Source organism: Bombus impatiens, unplaced genomic scaffold (assembly GCF_000188095.3).
Source record: "Bombus impatiens unplaced genomic scaffold, BIMP_2.2 scf_0102, whole genome shotgun sequence".
Classification (NCBI taxonomy): Eukaryota; Metazoa; Arthropoda; class Insecta; order Hymenoptera; family Apidae; genus Bombus; species Bombus impatiens.
The window spans coordinates 1151055-1165976 of NT_176521.1; the positions used below are offsets into that span (position 1 = coordinate 1151055).

General features: G+C 38.9%; 1 long non-coding RNA gene across 1 annotated transcript in view; it reads right to left on the reverse strand.

Annotated features, from left to right (window-relative positions):
• LOC105682180 overlaps positions 1–14922 on the reverse strand; it is a 127822-nt gene that overhangs the window by 99972 nt on the left and 12928 nt on the right. Inside the window, exon 2 of the long non-coding RNA XR_001102832.3 lies at positions 3562–4064. This is a non-coding gene — a long non-coding RNA (uncharacterized LOC105682180). The remainder of the gene's footprint in view (positions 1–3561; positions 4065–14922) is intronic.

Consider the following 14922-nt stretch of genomic DNA (forward strand, 5'->3'; position numbering starts at 1 on the left):
TACGCGTCGAGGTTCCCAAGTTTGAAGTTTAAATTGCTCGTAAATATTTAAGAATGTTCAAAACTACTTCACAATAACTTATGGATAAGTATATTAAAATATGGATGAATGTAGACTATTTTCTATGTTATCCTAAAGACAGAAATTTCATACGCTTCCATTGGTAGCTAGATTTTTCTGAAACATAAAACCCATCTTCAATGTATATCCTTCGCATCAAAATCAAAGAAATCGATTATATTTATTGAAGGAAATATTTCTTCCAAGCGATTCAATTTATCTAATTCATATCTCGATAGCAAACGAAAAAAAGAAGAGGAAGTTACGTTAAATCTGAGTTGACCGGTTCAATGGTTGCTGATGCTACGTTTGCTATAACATAGTATTACCAATGGCAATTCGTTCAGCGTGTCGCGTTCAACACGCGGAATTTCAAAGTCCCATTCTTATTAAAGTTGAAAGATGTCGGCACACAATAACGTAAATAACGGGAGACAACGTGTCTTTGTATATTTCGCCATACATCATCCCTATGCCGTGCTGTCTACTTTATTCCACGATCACGATCGTTGTTTTTCTCCCTTATGTATTGTGAGTATCACGGGGATTTTGGCTCTCGGATGGAAAGCAAGAACGAATCGGCACCCAACACGTACGGGACGCAACCGTACTAGGTGAGCCGTAAATAAACCCATCCGAAGGAATTATTTTCTTTCTTTTTCCGCTTTTGTGTCCCTCCGCCCTTCTCCGCCTTCGCCGAGACCTTTATACGCGGACAATCGTGTCTATCTGTGTTTCTCCATCTTTATATACAATGATTTCGTTACTTCTCATTTTCACTCGAAACGTCAGAGTCTCATTACGTGACAATTTAACTTCGAATTAAATTCCAATACATTGCTGACCGTATGAATTTTGATAATATAAGAACGTATAATATTTATGATACAGCAATTTGAGAAAGTATCTACGTATGAATTTTAGAAAATATACAAATCGGTTGAAAGTTTTGCAAGTTTAATGTCGGATTAAGAAAACCATGAATTATATAAAAATCCACAGCGTATCGATAAATTTTGTAAAAAAAAAAAAAAATAAAATCCTGCGTTCATAAGCGCTAACGAATAATAGAAATATTACTGCAAACCTTTCAATGATATCTTAACGATAAAATAGATATAATAAAAAATGGTTAATTAAGAAAACATGAACTCTATGTCCTATTTCTTAAAGTAATAAAGTATCTGATAGAAGAAAAAGTATCTGCTTCATTGCTTCCCGGCTAGAAGATTCACATTCGAGGAAAGAGGATCAGAGAGATCGAGGGTGTTACCGAGCATTTGTCAAGCTGACTTGCTACCGAAAGACTAACCCTGACCGATATGCGGGTTCTAGCAGAGGAATCGTTCTGACGTTTTCAGAAGGGTGATTCCAAAGCATCGTTATTTGAAACCCTGATACGTCCTGGCTGGCTAAATGATTCATGACCCTACATCAAACTTTCTTGGACCTTCTTCTACGTTTAATCGAAATCTTCATTTATACGAACGATTCATATCTATTACCGGAATAGCTGACGTCTCGGCTCGCTCTTAAAACGAGTTTGATTTCAATATTGCTAACTGCTGACTCTGTTAATACATTTTACTAATTTATACGACGTAGGAGGGATACATATTTTAATATCAGCTATACCGAGGATGTAAGGATTAAAAACCAAGAACAGAATTATTTCAAAGTTCGAAGAGTTTGAACATTTAAACCTCGCGTCTTAAAAGGAATCTAAAATATATATAAAAAACCCAAATCTATAATATCTTAATCCTACTGAGAAAAGAATAGAATTCTTTTGCTTACAAACATCCCTATATTTCGTTTGACGCTTCGCTCCAGGATACTCGTTGCAGTCATTACAGTCGCCAAATCGAAAACAGTCAATCGACAAAAGTCAGAGCTCAGCAGTCACAGTCAAATCTCGACAATAGTCAAAGTCAAAACGCAGTCGCCAACACGAGAAGGGTCTCAGGTTATACTCACTCGTAGTTTGGCAATCAACATACACACAATTGTATCCAATATTGAAGTTCAATTGCTGAAAATATAATATTATAACCTGTTAAAATCAGCGTTATACTCACTCAACCACCCCTATTATCCTAATCGAAATAGGGGATCGATCTATTCGTGGCGTCGATTATTCGAATCGTAACGGGAATTTACGACTCCCGTTCACGCGCTTCTTCGAGATCGCGTCTCTCCGCGAACGGTCGAAACAATGTTTGTTGTACGATTATTATACCCACATAATCATGCAAACGCCTATCGATAGATATCATAAAGTAAACTCATCTTCAATGCTCGATTTGTTTAATGCTTTCAATTTGCATCTGCCTTAAATCATAAGAGTCGTTTTAATTCATCACGAGATATCGCAACAACCTTTTGAACTGAACGATCGTTTCCATGTTTCTAACGGAGGGACGATAAAATAATAGAATTTCTTCGGAAGCAGTAGTTCGCTACGAAGTCACGTCAGTTCCAATAAATTCGCCGTCAGAGAAGGAGAACAAAGAACGAGGCAGACAATGCTTTACTTGGCGAAATTAATCCGAGTTACTTCCTGTCAGTGGCGCGTCCTTCCCCGCGTCTAATCGCCTACTTTTTCACGGACTTATCTAGTGTAACGCATCGCGACTGATTATTTGATGCACAAGCGAACCGAACCTTGAAATAATAAGCGTCTTCCCTAATTCCGGGTTGTGTCGCCATGTTCACACGTGCACGGGTGACAACCGATGTGTGAACGCGTCGCGGATCCAGCCAGGCCAGCAGCGTAGAAGCGGTTTTTCATTCTCGACCGCGCACAGAAGCTGCTTCCGTCAACGTTTCGTGCCAAGGACTCTCTAAAACTCGCGTCTGTTTTGTTTTTTCAGAACAAGAAACGCAACCATTTTTTTCCTCCTTTTTCTTCCCCCGCTCCTTTTGTGCCATTCTTATACCGCTTCGTTCTCGTTTCACTTTCTTAAAACGTTCGATCGAACATCACGATCGTAGAGTACTTACATGTACGTCGAGGCCGAATGTTTTTTCAATAGTTACACGTGTATACGTTAACTGGAAAGGTATTCGTTGCACGGGTTATTTGCAAGATTCATATTCATGTGTCGGTGGATCATTAAAATTGCGAGTTCTGCGCCAGTTTACAATAAGTTAACGATCCCCCGGCGCGTTTATAGTTCACGTAAGTGTTAACGATCTCCGACGATTTCAGAGTTCGCTGATCGCGCCTGAAACTCCCCTTCGACTCGTTCGAAGTGGGGTTAATAGCCGCGTCAAATATGTATATATATAAATAGAGAAATTAAGGAGTCGAAGGTTTTTCGATATTTCGTCTACATCAATCCAAACGGGGAATTTCTAAAATTTAATATCCTCCATTAACTCTTCCATGATTTACAAACACGTTCAATTGCGGCGAACACCAACGACCGAATAATCAATTCAAATTAAGGCAGAAGATTTCGAGTAATTTCAGTTTACAAATAAAAGTCACAAGCTTACCGTGGCAGGTGCAAAGTAGAATGTACGGTCGTTAGTTAGAGTTGTCCAGGAGGAAGCTCGTTGAGAAAATCGAAACTAGATCGAGCGGTCTGCGCCAGTGGACAACAGCTTTTCTAAGGCTACCAGTCCGTGGCATAAGTAAGTAATGACCGCGATGGCTGGTATACGAGAGCTAGGAGGCGACGTAGCGTCGGTGGTTTCCTTGAACGATGATAATCAGCGATTTCGTGACAGACACGGGGCCGTGGCTCCGCTAACGAGCAATCGCGGGCAGACGCTCGCTCGGGCGACACTCCAAGGCGTGTGGATGTGCCTTTAAGGATACCTAGCGTTCTAGCAGCCTCGACGAGCGGTCACATGTGTATCGGCCGTAATTAGGCTCGATGCTCTTCTATTATTATGGCTCAGGACGTTGGATGAAATAGCAACGTTCGGAGCTGACACTCTTCTTCGACCAATCGTATCGTCGACGAGCTACAGCTGGACGTTCACACGGGTAGTCACTGTAACGATAGAAAGCCGTAAAAAATTTTTCATTCTTTGTCTCGACTTTGAGATTCGAGCAAGATTGCGTTGGATTAACGATCGTGGAACGTTGGGTTCATGGTTAGAGGATTTTATGTCGGCTGTGCACACGCGGTATTCGTACGCGGATGCTTAGTATTTAATATAATTTGTGATAAATTCTCAGTATTCGTATACCTGTAGGAATATTCGAAACGATGCATATCGTTTCGAGTTCCGATAAATTAACGTGCATTAAAGCACAAGAATATTCATCTTTCTGGTGTTCTTTGAGTTTGCGGTCTACAGTAAAATTCACAATGGAGTTTGTCACATGTTAAAAATTTGATACGATGCTTGCTTTAGAGCTTTCCGTCGAAACACATAGACTCAAAAGAACATTAGCTACTTCGCTAGAGTCGTTTGTAAATGTAAATCAGACGATTGAATCAACGCAACGTACGCGTCAGTAGAAACGAATATATCAAGCACACCTGAGATTGTTTCACGCTTTGGAAGATTCTACTTAACTTTTAACTTTTTCCTACTGAAGATCATGCTTTACGATTAATAAATATTCGATCGAAATACGTCAAACACTTCGAAAATTTATATTTGAACGGGTCGAACATTCTGAGAGCGTTTAACCTTCACTCCAACTTTACTATGCTAAGATTGCTAATAAAATTCTTCCAATACCACAAAGAAAACATTTTCTCCCATCAAATTGAATCTATTGTCCTGGCTAAATGTTTTCAGTGTTTAACGATCCAGAAAAGAAATTAAGCGAAGTCCTAGAGATTTTTTATACTTCAAACATGCTAATGACCAATAGCGAAAGCAGCAAAGAATATCTTCGATACTAATTACGTGCGTTTTACCGTGCCACGAACGCACGTTTATTAACCAATTCGCGAAATAATTTAGAACTTTGTAATCGTCCTGGTTTACCCAGACCCCCGCTGATGCCTACCACGATATTACTTCGATCCTCGTTAATACCGCATGGGATTTTATTAGCTATCCACCGCGGAATTACCAAAAAAGCGATTCGCGCTGATTAACACACCCATATACAAGGTGATTCGTGCAACTCGAACGCTTTGATTGCACGTTATTAGTAAACTGACGAGGAATTTGCTTTTATTGGATCATTACACTGAGGGATAGGTATGCAGGTTAATTACTTGCACATTCCTTTTCCCAGTTTGGAAGTGAGATATTGGATTCCTAGAAAATATTTTACATTATTTTTTAAATCTTCTTGTTCCTTAATACCAATACGCTTTTGCAACGAAATGATATATAATTAATTTAATCGAATGTAACAATCAGATTATAAACTAAAATATATAAATAGTAAGATGTAAAAATCATGTGGAAGAGAATGCAGACATTCGAAAGAAAGAAACTTTCACGCCTACGTTGCAAAGAATCAAAACAACGATGTCGCACGGCTCACCCTGTATAAATGCGGCTGTAATAATCGCAAGCGAACTCGATCCGCGAATGAGCGTTTTACGAGTGCCAACGCATAAGCGCGAACAGAAATTAAAACCTTGCTTGAAAGTACCGATGATGACAATTGAACGCAAATTCTTTTAAGCCGTGCCAATTTTTGGCTCTTCTTTATAATAAATTTATTCCACGTATCATCTTGTGAGTCTTTACTTTTATTTGTCTATATTTCAAGAATATACAGTGTCTTTTCGAAGCAGAAATAATCGTTTAAGCTGAAGTTACTGCAATCTTACGGCAACTCCCTCAGAAAGATCTTCAATTACAAACTTAATATAAGCGGTTTTAGTTTTCTTAAGTAAAAAATTTAAAGTGATTCTTAAGCAAATAATTTATCACCTGACCTACAATAGAGATTAAAAATAATGGAAAATTAAAAAATGTCAAGATCTAGTCTTTACAAAGTAAAAGAACAATATTGGAAATAACCATAAAATCCTAGATCGATAAACGATAGAAGAACATTTACGAAATAATGGATTCAATATAAATCGAGTAATTCGTTATCGCCGTTGCTATTTTGGAAAATACTATTCTCATATCGTCCAACGAATATCAAACACATTTGGTGGGTTACGGTGAAATAACGACGACCATCCGATTGGTCTTTTCTGTCCGTTGTAAATTCAGCTTTGCATTCGTTTCTGAAGAAGCGGGATGAAGAGAAAGAAGAAAAGAGGTGCAGGAAAAACGTGGTGGCAGCGTAAGAAAGGGGGCCCCCGTTTGGCTGATATGGACGATCGCTTCGTCTGCGAGCGGACTGATCACTCTGCCGTCGCTCTTATAATTATTATTCGTATTTTAATGGCCGTGGAAAGGCTCGTACGCCTTTGAGATCGGGCAAAACGACGGCTCCTCGAGACCCCTCCTCCTCAGCAGTCCGGAGCAGCAGCCCCTGTGCTTTTAAAAATATTGGGGATTTCAGATATCAAATGCCGCGTGCGCTCTCGCGGCAACGTGCTCTCTCTCTCTCTCTCTCTCTTTCTCTCTCTCTGTCTCTCTCTCTGTCTTCTCATGCACAGAGAGGGATGTGAGATCTCCCTCTCTTTCTTCGTAGTTCTTTTCTGCCTCCCCGTCGACTGCCTCCGGCGCAGCCATTCAATCAGAAGCCGAGTCCGAGGATAAGTCGCGGCTTTCATTTCGAACTCGCTTCTTCACGGGGAACGAGCGCCCCCGATACCGATAGGTGAACCTCTCTTCTAACTTATCTTCACTCTTTTTCCGTGTCGCTGCAGGGGTTCTCAATTAACAGAATAGCGAGACAACCGCGAATCCCTTGATAGCCTTTCGTTCGTTAGGTGCGTGCTCATCGGTTCGATTGGCGACACTGCATGTCGTGAAGATTACGCAGAAGCAATTGTCAAATGATCGTTTGGACACGATTGTACTTACGTTTTTAGGTTAGGCAATTTGGTAATTGTGCAAGGGACAGATCTATGTTAACCACGATGGTATATTCTTCTTTCTAGTTTAAGATTATGAAATGAGCATGATTTTAAGAATACGAGAAAAATCAATAGATATATCATAATCTATGAATGGACTTTATAAATCAAGGATTAATCAGCCCATTTAACTGAATGCAATCATGAATTAGTGCCGTTTATAAAGTGAATTTTTAAGACATACATGCGAGTAGATCAATTTAATAACGATAATAATTATATTATTGCATATAATATGAAAATCGAGTGTATTTTAAAACGATCGACTTTTCTCGCCTAGGTTAGACGATTTGATTACTAGCTGAGAGTTTGATCAGATGACGCGATTATCAGGGTCCGAGGAAGATGGAGTTAATTCGTTAGAATGAAAACGGAAAGTCATAGTCGATGATGCAATTGACGACAAGAAGCCCTGGACGAAAAGAGACGAATAGAGAATGAGACATCAATCAATTTACAACCCTTTGGTCGATTAAGCCGAATCAGCCAGTCGAAGACGATTCGTTTCTCGGTGGCCCTACTCCCCGAGTTAATATGAATTAATAGGTAAATATACAATTAGAAGTAATCTATATTAATTAAGGGAGGCCTTGTCTTCGCGGTGGCTCGACTTGCCTCCTTTGTGGCTGTACCGTGAATATCCGGCGATTCATTCATTAACCCTCACCTTCGACCCATGGGCCTCGAGTCACGAAGACTCGAATCATGCTTCGAACAATAACTGAACGGGAAAGAACCCTAATGCGCGATCGCTCCCTTCATCTCCCAATCATTTTCGCTGTTTACTGCCTTCCAATCATCCCTAAGAATAATCGCCAGTTTGCTAGACTCGTCACGTTTGCTCCTAATTTCTATTTGCCGTGCCGAATGTTCTAAATTGATATTAACTAAATTCTAGCAACGAAATAACTTGAAAATGTTATCGATAATGAATTAAAACAGTTCGGAAACTCGAATGAGGCGATACACTCGTTCGTTTGAATCACTTAACTGCCCCTTGAATTTATATTCATTGGCGAAAATTTTAAGATATTGTATACATATACTGTTGTTGCAAAGAATATTATATTCAGTCTGATTTCTTCGAATATAGAGGTATAAAACTATAGATATATCGTGAATACGAAATTCAAGAATAAAGTTAAGAAAGCAGAATTCTTCTTATGTTCTTTTTGATTTTCGTACTCAAGCTTTAGCAATTTTTTCTCCACGCCCAATTGACCAAAAAATTCTATAACTTTTCTCTTCGAGTTCCTAATAAATAATCCTAATTTACAACACTTGCGTCGTGTTTTTCCAGCAACCAGACTTGTCCTTACAAGCCTCTCTAATTCTTTCTAATCAAATGTACGGCATATAAACAGGGTGAAAGAGACGAAAGCGAAGGAATTTCTATCGGCACGCACGATCTCTTCCCCCGTGGTCCAATTTCAAGCAGATTACGCTTCAGAAAACGATCTCGCTTCATAGACGAGGGCGGTTCCGCGATAGTAAAGCGAGGAAAGAAGCGAGACAGTCACCTGGCCGTTGTCCTTAATCCCAAGATTTGGCCGTACCCCTACACTTTGGGATTGCGATAAACAAACACAGCCAGGGGGTGGATGTGCATGAGAATGGGAATACGTCCCGGATATAGGAGGGAGCAGGAAAGGGGAATCGTTATTAATACAAAAGGAACGATGGTGGGTAAATCCCAATCTGAAATACGACAGGAAATAATCCGGTTGAAATAAAACGGGAACCGCGTTAAGATTAAGCTCGACCTGGCTACAGAGTCACTTGCGTTCCCGCGTTTTTCGCAGTTTCCGAGGAAACTGAGCCGGTTCTTCAAGAAAAATACGATGGCCCCCGGAAAAAGGTAAGCGAAATAATTAACCGACTCGCCGCGGTCCACCTGTGCACAAAATCGTTGTACCCATTCCGTGAAACTACGGAGGAAATATGTAGGATGACGGTGCACAGAAAAAATCATGGAATATTGCGTGAATTTCTATGGGACAAATTAAAGCCTGGTTTGGTTGCGTTCGAGTCGTTGGACGATTAGGCTGGTTTGGAAAAATTAATATTCTTACGTTCGTTGTTCTGGCTTTAATGTATTTCTCATAGATGTGATACGATATGATCATTTACGACTAAATATTAGTTTGTTTCGATAATTCTATCACTTATTCGTTACTGATTTTTAAAATTCAAAAAATTCATCGATAGATCTTTAATTTTCTTTCTTTCTTCCTATATCTTCTATATCTATTTTTAGTTATACGCGACCAAATTCTCATCTCTTTAACACAAACTTAAATTTTGATATCGATGTCTTCGTTAATTTAAAAAACACAATTTTTAAAAAGAATCATTATTTACAGTAAAGACACTCCGTTGATAAGATACTAATAATTTCAACAACTATCCGAATATATTTTATATTGTTCGCTATGCATGTAATTCTATTTCGTCAGTGGTAAAGCATCGAAAATTTTAATGACACCAACGGTTACGAAGTATTCGAGCTTTTTAACTGTTTATCGAAACACATTTAGCCAGCACAGCTGCAACGGAACACGTAGGACGGAAAATGCGTGCCACGTGAGAATATCATTAGCAAATTACTTAATTTATGACACCCCGCTGACACGGCTGTGTTTCGGCGGACCAAGCCTTTGTAATTATTATTTCGTCGACCATCGTTCTTATTTCGCGTCCTGTCACGAAATGCGTTCACTGGCAGGTGTTAGGGCCGAAGGGTAAATTACGATATCAGGATTCAATCAAGATTTCAGGGGCCAGTCTTATTTGCCCGATGAAGTTGTACGATGGCCCCTGATGAACTCCGGATTGCGTTACGTTCCAGATCATTATTGATTCAGGCGGGAATTAATCGTAATTATTTTTAACGAGTTATGATTAATATTAATTACAAAAATGCCTGTCGATTCTTCGTTTATTTATATTCTCTTGGTAGACAGTAGTGGGCGCGATACCAGCATTGACTAATTAATTAATCGAAGTCGAAGTTAATTTTTCGAGAGAACGATTGCGATTTGTTGATGGTAGAACTATCGATACATGTATAATTCCTCTTACATTGAAATTTTGCATGAAGAGAATAAAGTAGTAGAAATACCTACTGACATTATTAGAACATATTAGAAATTCTTTTATATTTTAGATTATATAAGTAGTTTAAAAATGTTCATTGGATATATATGCGTTAACTTAATTAGAAATGTATGTAGAATCAATTAACATAAAATCTTTACAGAATATCGATATAAGAATAGTTTCTACTAAAATTCAATAATTTGGATGATTATCAGATCCTTTTTACAGAAAGAAACGATTCTTTCAACAAATTTTCTGCCACATCTTTAAATAAAATAATAAAAGTGACTGACTCACACTTTACAGAATCGACATACATCATTTTCTAATAATAATAAAATAATATTTAGATAAAATGGATCTTGCATTTTCCACTAATTTCACTTATAACTTTTCCAATAGAATTTGCATGGAAAAAGATATTCCAAAGAAGCCGGTAAATACTGCAGTCACTCGGTCAGCCCATAGAAAACGTATGTACATGCTAACAGTAAGAAAGAGGAGCATCGAGGGTTCTCTCGAATCGGGGCCCCAACCCGCTTTCTGCGGTCATATATAATCCTGGACGTTAAGTGGAGACCTCCACGGCGCCGTGGGCCCAGCTCGTTTTATCACCACGCTCATACCGTTTCAATATGCCATCAATAATAACTTCCTTTCTGATATTCTACGGACGCGTGCACTGCGTTACATTTACAGCCTGGCGCTGGCCCGTATCCCGTCGGTTAACCTCTTTTGTGCGCGGCTCGGTTACATTGTTGCAGATCGACTGAAAGATGGCCACAATTAAAACCGGCGAAATTTCTTCGAATCGACTCACGAAACCACCGACGGATCGCTTCTTTCCACCAAGCAACTTTTTCGCCTGCGTCGCGTCGCGACACGGTATTTATGTCACCGAGCGTCGGCTATTTCATTTGTGAAAACACGACCAGGACAGGCCTTTGGAAGTACGTTTCGTTCTGTCGATTATAGCGTAATAAAGTCGTGAAATATCGCCGTGTCAAATGAAATCGTCGAGGATTCTTTGTTTGAGCGAGCTTTTAAAAACTTTAAAGGATTTAGAAGTTACTATATATACGTATAGTAGGATATAGCATCGATTTTATTAGGTGTGAATCAGAATATGACAATATTTCGCATGGACAGATTATTAGGTAGGTGCTGAATAAGTTTTTAATTGTGTAGCGTGTTTTATGTAGTATATTTTAGTTCGTATAAATTTTCTTATTCTCGTTCACAAACCATATTTCTCATTTTTTCGGAGGAATAGTATCTTTCATTTAATTCGATCCTATGTTCAATATGTTTCTAGCAACTGATGATAGAATGATATTTTATATTGAAAATAGCAATTCTAACTTAAACGTTGAATTAATCGCTTCTAAAATCGTCAGCCACTGAGATCACTTTATTTTGACATATTGCTAGTAGGTATAGGTGAATTAAAGTGCGTGTATCCACGAATTCACGAGTGGCTTTCGAGCCAACTGCTGCGACTAGTCTGCAGTCAACGAGAAAGCTAACGATAGACGATGCCGCAGTAAACGATCATGATTTACGTGGCTATAATTACTAATTAGGGGGTAATTGTAATATAGTAGATGTCGAGAGTATAAATATGAATTGATACTGGCGGTATACTTTGTGAATCGTCGTGAACCGTCATTTTTTTTATTAGATCGCGTTTTAGAAGATACATTTTATCCCGAGATGACCGGCTATTAATCAGATTCCGAGAAATGTTTTATTGCTGTAGCTAACATATTGATTAACTGCGTAATGATCTCGCGTATTTTTAAATACACTGTTTTTTCCAACCTATGCGATACTTGTAGTTACTTCTTGCAATTCTAAAGATACTTTGCAGTACCGCGAACAAGATAAACTAACCAAGTATAGAACGCGTGAGATATAGGAAGACTAATGGATAAATTTCCAACGTATATCGTAGATAAAAAGACAACAAAATCAAGTATGCTTGATATCAATAGACGATATAATATGAGAAATGTTTCCACAACATGTAATTTAATGATTTCGAACGGAGAAAAATTATATTCACGTCTGGTTAATTTTATTCGAAGATATCGGTAATATACATTTTATAATAGTCTGCCAATTTAGAAATCTAAACATGTTATGTTTTTAAGATAACCTAGATGTTAAAACTTAGCGTAGCCCTGTTACAGATTAATATACGATGATGTAAAATTCCATCCGTAGTTATTGTATATTTGATGTACAAATGTATATTTTAGCATTCGTAATGTTAGAAAAACTCAGCAGTAATCGGTCTGATAACTATCTTGATATTAAATGGAATATTCGAATAACATGTTTATACGTGTTTATGCTATATTTGAATTGTGCTGTAAATTGAAATGTAACAAAATTCTTATAAACTACACGGATTATCATCATTACGCTACTTTTTCATTATACCGAAAGAAATATTGTTTACCTTTAGAGTCTTTTACTATCTACGCCAGCATAAATCATGCTAACCAGGGTACATTTGGAAAGCATGGTTTATTTTTTCAAATGACGAGGACATAAAATTCGACGATCGAGCCACGACGAATCCAAACCGTTTTCTTTGTTCGAAGTAGGAAGTTAAATGGAATCCGTGAGCGCATTTCCGGCCGATCGTGTGCTACGGAGAAAGCACACACTTCGGAATTGATTTCATCGCCAGCAAAGCGTGCGCTCGGTAAACTATAACACACCTGCACGCTCGGTGTAGAATGGTGTGCAGCCGCATGAAAATGAATTTTTATGTGATCGAAAAATCGATGCTCAGGCTGCCGTGAAACTCGCTGGAAACTCTTGGCAAATAGGAATAATACTTCAGCGAGCAATAGATCCGCCGATAGCTGGCCAGTGAACCCGCTCGATGCATCAGTGACCACATCTTTGGTGACGATGCTGCTTTCAATATTTTTCGAAAGCAATATTACAATCATTACATTAATTACAAATTATTATCAACATTTAAATATTTCAATATTTTCCTAATAAATTTAAAAGACTTTGAAACTTTATTATTCATTGCTTCGATTAAAGTTCTCAAAGTATACACAGAATTTAAAAAAAAACTAGGGCACCTCTGACGACCTCCGCAATAATTTCAATTTAATTTCTCATGTTCAATCGCGTGACTCGCAGTAACTGTGCAAAGTATTGATACACGCTTTTAGTCTCCAATAAAGCGTTTTTTAAATTTCATAGTATCAAGTATTAATAGAAATAAAAAAAATGTAAGATACATAATTTAATATACCTGAACGAAATTAATTAGCACCTATGTAAATGCAATAAAAAATACAATAGTACACCAATACTTGTTGTAAGCATTGTAATTAGCTCGATCGCGATAAAGTTGAATCAAAATTCTGTCGAAACGAAGATAAGCAGAGATTGGAAAAAAAGAATTGATTCCACGCGAGTGCACGAGCATCTCCGGGATTATGAACGTCCCAGAGTTCGATGGCCGCGCAGTGGGGACAAGAAAAACAACAGTAGACGAAGAAAAGACCGCTGGCCGATACGATCTTTTCGTGCTAATAATTATTGCATTAATTACACCGAGGGAAGCGTGCGCATCTACGACGTTTCGAAGATACAAACGCGAGCGTACGCGCGAAAAGAAGAAAAAAAAAAGGCCGTGTACGTGGTTAGCCGCGCGCAGACAAGCGAGTTCGCACAAGAACTCGTATATACGCGAACGAACGAACGCACCGAGGAGGACAGAACGAACAAGTAGGCAGCGTTAGACATTAGCGGAGGCACATGGGTGAGACTGACTTATGAGCCAGATTTCCTGCGATACCAATAGCGATGCCGCGAGGACATGCAGTGAAACGCGTGGGACTTGCCACGAAGACACGCAACTCTGATCGAATAATCTCGGTGTGTAATTGTGGACTGCACGCATGGATTATTTCACCGGGCTACCTAGTACGAACTGAAGCAGCACGAACTACGATCGATAGAATGTTAATGTCGTCTTTAATCAATTGTTATTTCGTAATTCCGTTGCTTATTCTTTGTTCCTGTTTTTACGCTGTATTATATAAATATGGTACTTAATGGAGAAACAGTACAATTACATTTTGTTCTAGAAACAAATGAAGACTCTAATGAATTTCTGACATTTTGATCTTCGCTGAAATTCCAATTTCCGGATCTGATTGTAATATCCTCGAGTTTTCTTGAAACTTTAAACGAAACATCTTTTACACTTTCAACAATTTTTGGAACGACCAAAGCTAAATTTGGATATTGTTTTCGAAATTCTGTTAGTCGAAATCCCAACGTCACAGCATCTTTCCCTCGAATGAGATTGATTTTGGCTTCAAATCGACTTTACTAATTTTAAGTGACTGTAGAGCACGCGTGAGGATTCAAGGTCGAAGAATCTGACAATTAACGCTATCAATGCGAGCACGGTCGAAGGTCGGGGCCAAAAATCGACTGAGAACGCTAGGTATTTGGCAGCGAGGTTCCGTTGCGCGGGCAAAGACAAGCCTCTCGAGCTGGTCGGCTTCGAATTCTTAGTTGGCACGTGTGACCGATGTGTACGCGCCACGTTCTGACGAGCGCGAATGTGCACGTCCTCGTTACAAGTCCCACGCGTCCCGCGACATGTGCCTCGCTGCGCTGCCGCTTATTACGGATTTTAGGGAAGATTTGTCTTGTTCACTGTGAATTTCTGTCAGAGCTCTAAACGTTGGCAACATTCGCCGTATTGTTGGATACCAGGTCGCGAAAATACTTTTCACAGTTACGGCGT